This window comes from Polyodon spathula, unplaced genomic scaffold, assembly GCF_017654505.1.
Source record: "Polyodon spathula isolate WHYD16114869_AA unplaced genomic scaffold, ASM1765450v1 scaffolds_2564, whole genome shotgun sequence".
NCBI lineage: Eukaryota > Metazoa > Chordata > Actinopteri > Acipenseriformes > Polyodontidae > Polyodon > Polyodon spathula.
In genome coordinates this window covers 1-9,000 of record NW_024474034.1, presented here as the reverse complement: position 1 = coordinate 9,000, position 9,000 = coordinate 1, and the positions used below count along the sequence as shown (strand labels likewise).

The window sequence follows — 9,000 nt, the reverse complement described above, 5'->3', positions numbered from 1 at the left end:
ATTTGTCCTTAGATATGCTGAAGAGTTCTAGGTGGAAAACAGTCCACATGAAAGTCAGCAACACTCATTGGATAACTCTGAAGCACAGCTTGCTATAGACCACCTAATGCAAGATAAGATTTATTGATGTCATACCATACCATATTTTTTTTGCAAACTACAACAGGAGGAATAATGTGAGACAAACATTTGGACATGGTACTGTTTGTTCGATGAGGGACAAGAACACGAGGAATCATTTCGCCAAATCAGATAATCAAGGTAACTCCGATATGCTCAGTCTCACAAAATCATGCATTCTTCTTCTTCTTATTACTATTATTATTGTAGAAAAATATTAAAGCAGGACAGATCCACAGAGATGCAACATCTTTTTATCCAGGGATGTCCGGACCGCAGCGACTGGGGAATTCCTGAACTTAATTTCAAAAATCACATCTCCTGTAGTACAGGGTCCTGTATATTACCACCAAGCTGGGGCACTGGTTGAGCTTCACAATTAATGTACCATAAAAACCATAAAAAAATGCCCCAATCACACTGCATACTTACTCTCTCTGTCATGTGAAAAAGCCACCTCCCTACAGGATTTGAGGTGATGCCCGGAGGACCAGAGCTCCTTGTTCCCTCCTTCCACGCAGAAAAAGGAGTGACTAAAAAGGAAAAGCAACGTGCACAAAAACATTACTGACAATGTGACATGATAAAGAGAAGCTGTACATCCCTTAAATGCACTGTTCATTTTCTATGGAGAGCAGACATGTCTTTTGTATGGTCCCAGACAAACCATTTCTGTTAGCATTTAATGCTGCAGCACAGCTTGGGTGGCTTTTACATCCTCAAATGTATTCATTAGAAAAAGGCTTGAGGTTTTCAAATGATTTCTGTCAATTAAAACGAATATTCACATAAAGGCATTTTGAAAAGAAAGCCATTCTAGGGACTTGTAATACTGTACATGCCTTTTGAATACCCAGGTAAGCTAAATAAGCAGCCAGACTGCTTTTCATATCGCCGATATCGGGGCCGAACCCCCGACCACCTACACATAGATAACTCCATCGAGGTCCCCAGCAGCCACGATGTCCCGTGTTGGGTGGAATGCTATAGTATTCACAATGGCCTCTTATTTAATGTCTTCAGGAGTCTCTTGGTAATATACGTGCAATTGAAAAATATAAGTATATTCTACTTCTAGAATTCTGTCGATTATTGAGCAGGAGTTATTTAAAACGTTGAACGCTACAATTTGTATCTGAGCACAGGAATGAACATGATACACGCTTACACTCGGGGTAGTATTATATAGTAAGGGCTTGTTGTTTAATTTATGAAATGTTAAATAATAAAAAACTACTACTACTTTGCAGAACGAGATGTTAGTAAGCTACTATACGGACAGGGAAGTGTAAAGTAGACGTGTTTCCGTAGTGTAGTGGTTATCACGTTCGCCTAACACGCGAAAGGTCCCCGGTTCGAGACCGGGCGGAAACAGTTATTTTTTTAATTTAGTTGCATGTATTTAAAATAGCAACCCGTTACAAATAATAATAATAAAAATATATACTTGTTAGGTCATATTGCACATATCGCAAACTTCTAAGCATCGCCTAATGTTTCCGTAGTGTAGTGGTTATCACGTTCGCCTCACACGCGAAAGGTCCCCGGTTCGAAACCGGGCGGAAACACGTGTTTTTTTTTTTTTTCTTTTTGGTTTTTTAAATCTGTTATATTTATTAGGCGCGGCTGCATTTTTATAACAACGTGGCAGGTGGTTGCATTTATTTGAGTACTGTACATCCAGATTATCCTGTGCATCATTCATCGGGTCGAGAATTGATACATTTCTTACTACCCCATGAAGCCATTTTACCATATGGTCAGTCCACTGATACAGTGATTAGTTTAAAAACTGTTCACATTTAAAACGTAAATTTGATACACCTGGGAGTGCTGCTGTGAATTTCTATGCAGCTCAGCAAAGACCCCACGGTCCACAGTCCTGGAATGGGATGAGTGTTCATAGCCTGCTGAATAGCTTCTTTTTAAAAGCGCCAATGCACAGTTGAATCAAATTTGATTCCCAGGATGAAGGCCACCACGACCTAGACTCTGAAACTATCTTAAGGATCTCACCATTCCCTGAGGATTTTAGGCATTGTTCACGTACAATCTGCTGAATCAAAACAGGCATACTTGCATATCTTTTAACCATATTTGTGTACATTAGAAAAACATTTAAAACATACATAAATAAAGAATGTTCACACCAAGTGTTGCAAAGACGTAAGAGTGGCAGACATACAGGATATCCATGACAAAATAACCCAAATAACAGAACATCAAAACAGATCCAGGGTCAAAGCTTCAGTACCTGTGTGCCTTTGGTATCCTTTTGACTAGCTTTCCTCCCTCCACGTCCATAATGTGGACAGATTTGTCCTTAGATATGCTGAAGAGTTCTAGGTGGAAAACAGTCCACATGAAAGTCAGCAACACTCATTGGATAACTCTGAAGCACAGCTTGCTATAGACCACCTAATGCAAGATAAGATTTATTGATGTCATACCATACCATATTTTTTTTGCAAACTACAACAGGAGGAATAATGTGAGACAAACATTTGGACATGGTACTGTTTGTTCGATGAGGGACAAGAACACGAGGAATCATTTCGCCAAATCAGATAATCAAGGTAACTCCGATATGCTCAGTCTCACAAAATCATGCATTCTTCTTCTTCTTATTACTATTATTATTGTAGAAAAATATTAAAGCAGGACAGATCCACAGAGATGCAACATCTTTTTATCCAGGGATGTCCGGACCGCAGCGACTGGGGAATTCCTGAACTTAATTTCAAAAATCACATCTCCTGTAGTACAGGGTCCTGTATATTACCACCAAGCTGGGGCACTGGTTGAGCTTCACAATTAATGTACCATAAAAACCATAAAAAAATGCCCCAATCACACTGCATACTTACTCTCTCTGTCATGTGAAAAAGCCACCTCCCTACAGGATTTGAGGTGATGCCCGGAGGACCAGAGCTCCTTGTTCCCTCCTTCCACGCAGAAAAAGGAGTGACTAAAAAGGAAAAGCAACGTGCACAAAAACATTACTGACAATGTGACATGATAAAGAGAAGCTGTACATCCCTTAAATGCACTGTTCATTTTCTATGGAGAGCAGACATGTCTTTTGTATGGTCCCAGACAAACCATTTCTGTTAGCATTTAATGCTGCAGCACAGCTTGGGTGGCTTTTACATCCTCAAATGTATTCATTAGAAAAAGGCTTGAGGTTTTCAAATGATTTCTGTCAATTAAAACGAATATTCACATAAAGGCATTTTGAAAAGAAAGCCATTCTAGGGACTTGTAATACTGTACATGCCTTTTGAATACCCAGGTAAGCTAAATAAGCAGCCAGACTGCTTTTCATATCGCCGATATCGGGGCCGAACCCCCGACCACCTACACATAGATAACTCCATCGAGGTCCCCAGCAGCCACGATGTCCCGTGTTGGGTGGAATGCTATAGTATTCACAATGGCCTCTTATTTAATGTCTTCAGGAGTCTCTTGGTAATATACGTGCAATTGAAAAACATAAGTATATTCTACTTCTTGAATTCTGTCGATTGCTAAAATAAAACTTTTGCCCCGTGTGAGGATCGAACTCACGACCTTCAGATTATGAGACTGACGCGCTACCTACTGCGCTAACGAGGCCATGAAAGCATAGTTTAAACTAACCGCTAATATCACAAAAATCACAGAAAAAGGACTCGGACAGTAGCACTCATTCTGCTCTTATTTTCTAATGCGCTAACGAGTCCATGAAAGGGCTCCGCATTCCGGGATTTCTGCAACCAAGATTTCAACAACATGCCGAGTTCTTTGCCACTTCAGGCCCGTGGCTAGCATCCTTCAGATGAAATCCATTCGCAGGCATTGGTGTGCCCTTCCTCCGGTGTGACAGGTTATCTTCATTAGAATCGTCACTGCACTGGCTGGCAGGCTGTCTTCTGCCCCCCCCCCCAACCCTTGATTTTCTGCAAGCAATCAGAGCATTGGCTAGTTCCAGATTGAAGTCTAGATACTCCATAAGCTCTCTCTGTCCCCTTATTGCATTGCCTTACAATGTCTGGACGATTATTATCAGAAATACTAAAATGAAGTTGTAAATTAATGAATAACATCAGAAAAACGTTGTATATAAACCCAAAGGTTTAATAAAAAGTTGATATAAAACAGTAAATAAATACATAAACCCCAAATAAAACACACTAATCTATTTCATTTAATTAAAAAAAGAAAAAATCTGTGTACTTTACAGTAAACCTGATTACTGAACGTAACAACTAGCTGAGTATGTTGGCTGGCATATCACAGGGGGTACGAACACCGGTCCTCTGCTCCACAGCTCTTGCTGTCTGCTACTCAACAGCTGAGTACTGTGCCCCAGGCTGGTGTCGCATTTATAGTATGCGCAATCTGAAACTCGTGAGTCCGATCCTACACGGGGCAGTTTTTCTTATTGAGCAGGAGTTATTTAAAACGTTGAACGCTACAATTTGTATCTGAGCACAGGAATGAACATGATACACGCTTGCACTCGGGGTAGTATTATATAGTAAGGGCTTGTTGTTTAATTTATGAAATGTTAAATAATAAAAAACTACTACTACTTTTCAGAACGAGATGTTAGTAAGCTACTATACGGACAGGGAAGTCTAAAGTAGACGTGTTTCCGTAGTGTAGTGGTTATCACGTTCGCCTAACACGCGAAAGGTCCCCGGTTCGAGACCGGGCGGAAACAGTTATTTTTTTAATTTAGTTGCATGTATTTAAAATAGCAACCCGTTACAAATAATAATAATAAAAATATATACTTGTTAGGTCATATTGCACATATCGCAAACTGCAATATACAGTATTTGTATTTGAAGTTCATTGTCTTTGATAAGATCTTTACAAGTATCACCTAATGTTTCCGTAGTGTAGTGGTTATCACGTTCGCCTCACACGCGAAAGGTCCCCGGTTCGAAACCGGGCACGGGCGGTAAACACGTGTTTTTTTTTTTTTTTTTTTTTTTTTTTTTTTTTGTTTTTTAAATCTGTTATATTTATTAGGCGCGGCTGCATTTTTATAACAACGTGGCAGGTGGTTGCATTTATTTGAGTACTGTACATCCAGATTATCCTGTGCATCATTCATCGGGTCGAGAGTTGATACATTTCTTACCTGCAAAAGAAAAACCATGGAAGAAAACACAGCCGGATGTGCAAAGTGTACCCCATGAAGCCATTTTACCATATGGTCAGTCCACTGATACAGTGATTAGTTTAAAAACTGTTCACATTTAAAACGTAAATTTGATACACCTGGGAGTGCTGCTGTGAATTTCTATGAAGCTCAGCGAAGACCCCACGTTCCTCAGTCCTGGAATGGGATGAGTGTTCATAGCCTCGTCCCACCCAGCCAAAAGTCGATCTTCAATCTTGGTAGTTATTAACCAATCATAGCCCGTGTCGCTACCAAGAATTGACCAGGAAAGAGCCAATCAGATTGTGCAGAGGTACCAAGAATCAAGTGACAGAATTATCCAATCAGATCTCGTAGAACTACCAAGCCTACTGAACGTTATGAACGACGAAGGATTATTTCATCTTTTGGTTTATTTCAAAGTACAATCACCTGACGGTAAGAATTTTATTACAGTATTATTTTAATTGTCACTAGTACTGTACATATACTCAGCAAGAATAAAAAAGTCAATAATAATAATATAATAATAATAATAATAATATGTTTATATTACAAATGTCAGCTGTAGAAATGCGCGGATAGTAAACTTTATATTTTCTAATATTATCAATAAAAATACACGATTGACATTTTCACAATAGGTGTCAGTTCTGAGTGTTAAAAAATGTAATATTTACAACTTGTTTGAGAGACTGTGTTATCCAAAGCGCAATTATATTTAATACATTTGTCCGTTGTAATGGTACTGTAATACTTGTATCCGGGACAACAGAAATTGTACAATGGTAAAATAAACAGTACCATATAGTAGCGAGGTATAGTGTTGCATTATACTGTAGATGCCATGGCACTTCTTGGAAATAAAAAGTACAATTGTATTATCATGGTGGTACTGCATTATAGTGCCTTAAAAACCTCTTACGCCCATTGAGTCCCGCGGGCGGGACATGGTACTACAATTACACATTATATTTCAAAAATCATATGTAATATTATTACAAAAGCAAAACAGAAAAAAAAAAAAAAAAAAAATACATAACTGACGCAATATCAGAAACGTTGTCTTCCAACCGTCAAACAGCGAAGGGATTTTTCGAATTCGCCATTTCACCGCTGAGATATTCCCTCCGCAATGTATCTAGTTCCTCACGGTTCAAAAACAACTCCAATCGACTAGCTGTGCGTTTCGCTGCTCTGGCCTTACAAGTATCTGTTGATGGTGAAATCTCGGTGATCACGTTGTAGGGGAGTTCACAAGCTGTCCAATCATACCTTGACTATGTTTGTAGCCTAATCCGTTGAAGAGTAATCGATGTGCGTACGTAAACAAGACGCATATTTTCGAGCGAGTGCGCAGTGCTACGCACATAGGATCAAGGTGCCTTAGCGTTTTCTGATCATTTTTCAATTTGTAAAATTTATAAAATCGAACGAAATGGCGAGCAGTGTTCCAAAGCATCCAAAAATAAGTCGATTCAGTCTTTTTGAAGTTTTGGAGGCGATGGATAATAGTGAAAGTGACGGCGAAAATGACCTTTCTGGGTTGGAGAGCGCTGATTCAGCGTCTGTGAAGCAGCATTTGAAGATGGACTGGAGCCTCTTCAGGATTTGTAAGTATAATGGATCCGCACTACATTTATTATTATTATTATTATTATTATTATTATTATTATTATTATTATTATTATTATTATTATGCGTAATTTTCAATATGCATTTTTACTGTAAACGTTATTAGAAAATGCAACCATTTGACTCTCAAGGGGCACATAAAAATAACATTTTTTAAAATAATTTTTAATGCATAGTAAAGAGCAACACCATGTCTCATCTGTGCTGTGCTGCTGTATACGGTCCCTGATCTTTACGATGCAATACACGTTGCAAGAAGTAATTGTTGCTTCCCTGCCGACTTTATTATTTTCTCATTGATGTTCATTGATTTAGATTATTGCATGGGAGTGTCTGGCAAACTTTTTTATATTTCAACTAGAGACAGTGTAGTTTTCTTAGCCTTTCATAATAAGCTGTCTGCCTGCTCCAACAATCACTCACTCAGTTTCTTTGTTTGCCACATGTCAATCAAAGTAAAGATGAAAGGAACTGAGTTGTTTTCAGTCTGGCAGCCTGATTTAGAGCAGCAAAGGTGTCTGCAATCTCATTATTATTATTATTATTATTATTATTATTATTATTATTATTATTATTGTAGACATTTAGCAGATGCCTTTATCCAATAATCAACATATGTTCACCTGTCAGCAGTGCTTGAATGAGTGTAACCAGTTTATTTTGAAAAAAAATAAAATCTCATTATTTTGCTTCTTCACATTTACATACTTTCAAGCAAGTGAGTAACAAAAATACAGTCAGGTTCTGAAAATTCAGAGCTACAAAAAAATCTCAGTGGCAACATTCTCCTGCACAAACACACAGTTATGTGAGAGCAATGTGCCTGACAGTTGTGGCATATGAATTGCGAGTATTTGTCATGCATACTCATCATGGATACATTTCGGGCACCCCACAGCTCTCCAAAAAAGGCCACCTTTTGAATGAAATATTGGACAAATAAGTAAAAAAGAGGATTACAAAATCTAATTCATGTGGCAATGTATAGCATGTGAGGTGCCAGAAGGTAACCTCCCTTTTAGATCTTGCTCAAGAAACTAGTGTATGACTGTCCATGAAGATTTACACAATATTCATTTTTGGAGAGGTTTGGGGACCCTTGGGCCTAGCTTTGTAAAAACTCATGTAGAATTTGATCCCTTTATTCAGTCAGTTTCAAATTTTTATACAGTATAGTAGACATGTTGGGGAAGCACTGGAAAAAATCTTTTCATGTGCTACAAGGTGAAAAAACGAAGATAGAATATAAACAAATGAAAAGCATTTCTTGTTTTTTATGTTTTTTTTTTTTTTTTTTTTGGATATCTCCTTCCAGTGCGGTAGTGAGTAAGGCTTCTATCAAATCTGAGACTAATCTGAGTCTTAGTCCTAATGGCCAGGGGGTTACCTTGAATTCAAGCCCTGAACCATGCCAGTGCTGTCTATACTTTGGAAGATAAAGTGATTTATTTAAGGCCATAGCCCTCCAGGCGGAAATTGCCTGTGGGAGGCTGGGGGTTTAAGAAGTTAAACTGGAAACCGAGCTGTCTGAAGCAGGAGGAAATGTATCGAATTACAGCAGCCCTGTGGGAACGAGGCTCGGCCGCACTGCTGTTGCACGTCATAACAAGGGGATGTCCCAATCTGCATAACTCTCTTAACATTTAAACCATGGTAAATGATGGTAAATGCATTGTATAACCATGGGGAAAAAACTGGAAATAAAAAAGACTGCATTTTTAATGTGGTCAAATTTTATAAAGGTAAACCTTTACAAAGTCAGCTTTTGTAGTTGCACTTTCTTCACAATGCAGTGTGTTTTGCACTGACTCGAATGGGCAAATAGTAACTCTTGGGGAAGAATATCCATTTATAAAAAATGTTACAAAGTCAATTGAAAGCAGTGTTCCCAGTTTGTTTCAGGATGCACCTCTCTACCTGTCCTCTTTTAAAGCAATGACCCCATCCCTCACTGCTGAACCCGAGGCTTCTCCGTGGAGCTTCCCAGATGAGAGGAAGCACACAAGCAGCCACTTCCTCAGCATGCTGTCAAGGCTAGAAGGAGATTCCTGCTCTCTCTCTCTCTCTCTCTATCTCCTCTCTCAGTGTTCTCT

At 38.7% G+C, this 9,000-nt stretch overlaps 1 long non-coding RNA gene and 5 other non-coding genes across 6 annotated transcripts; 4 read left to right on the top strand and 2 right to left on the bottom strand.

The window, feature by feature from the left end:
• Positions 1-558: 558 nt before the first annotated feature.
• LOC121310801 lies at positions 559-3,075 on the bottom strand. Its single transcript, XR_005948951.1, has 3 exons — positions 2,988-3,075; positions 2,375-2,462; positions 559-653 (listed from the first exon to the last, which is right to left on the bottom strand). It is a non-coding gene; the product is annotated as an uncharacterized LOC121310801 (long non-coding RNA).
• On the top strand, positions 1,422-1,494 carry trnav-aac. The gene has a single exon. It is a non-coding gene; the product is annotated as a tRNA-Val (tRNA).
• On the top strand, positions 1,616-1,688 carry trnav-cac. Its single transcript has one exon. It is a non-coding gene; the product is annotated as a tRNA-Val (tRNA).
• Positions 3,076-3,662: 587 nt separating the features above from the next.
• On the bottom strand, positions 3,663-3,735 carry trnam-cau. Its single transcript has one exon. It is a non-coding gene; the product is annotated as a tRNA-Met (tRNA).
• A 1,017-nt stretch (positions 3,736-4,752) lies between these two features.
• On the top strand, positions 4,753-4,825 carry trnav-aac. Its single transcript has one exon. It is a non-coding gene; the product is annotated as a tRNA-Val (tRNA).
• Positions 4,826-4,995: 170 nt separating this feature from the next.
• trnav-cac lies at positions 4,996-5,075 on the top strand. Its single transcript has one exon. It is a non-coding gene; the product is annotated as a tRNA-Val (tRNA).
• The last annotated feature ends 3,925 nt before the right edge of the window (positions 5,076-9,000 follow it).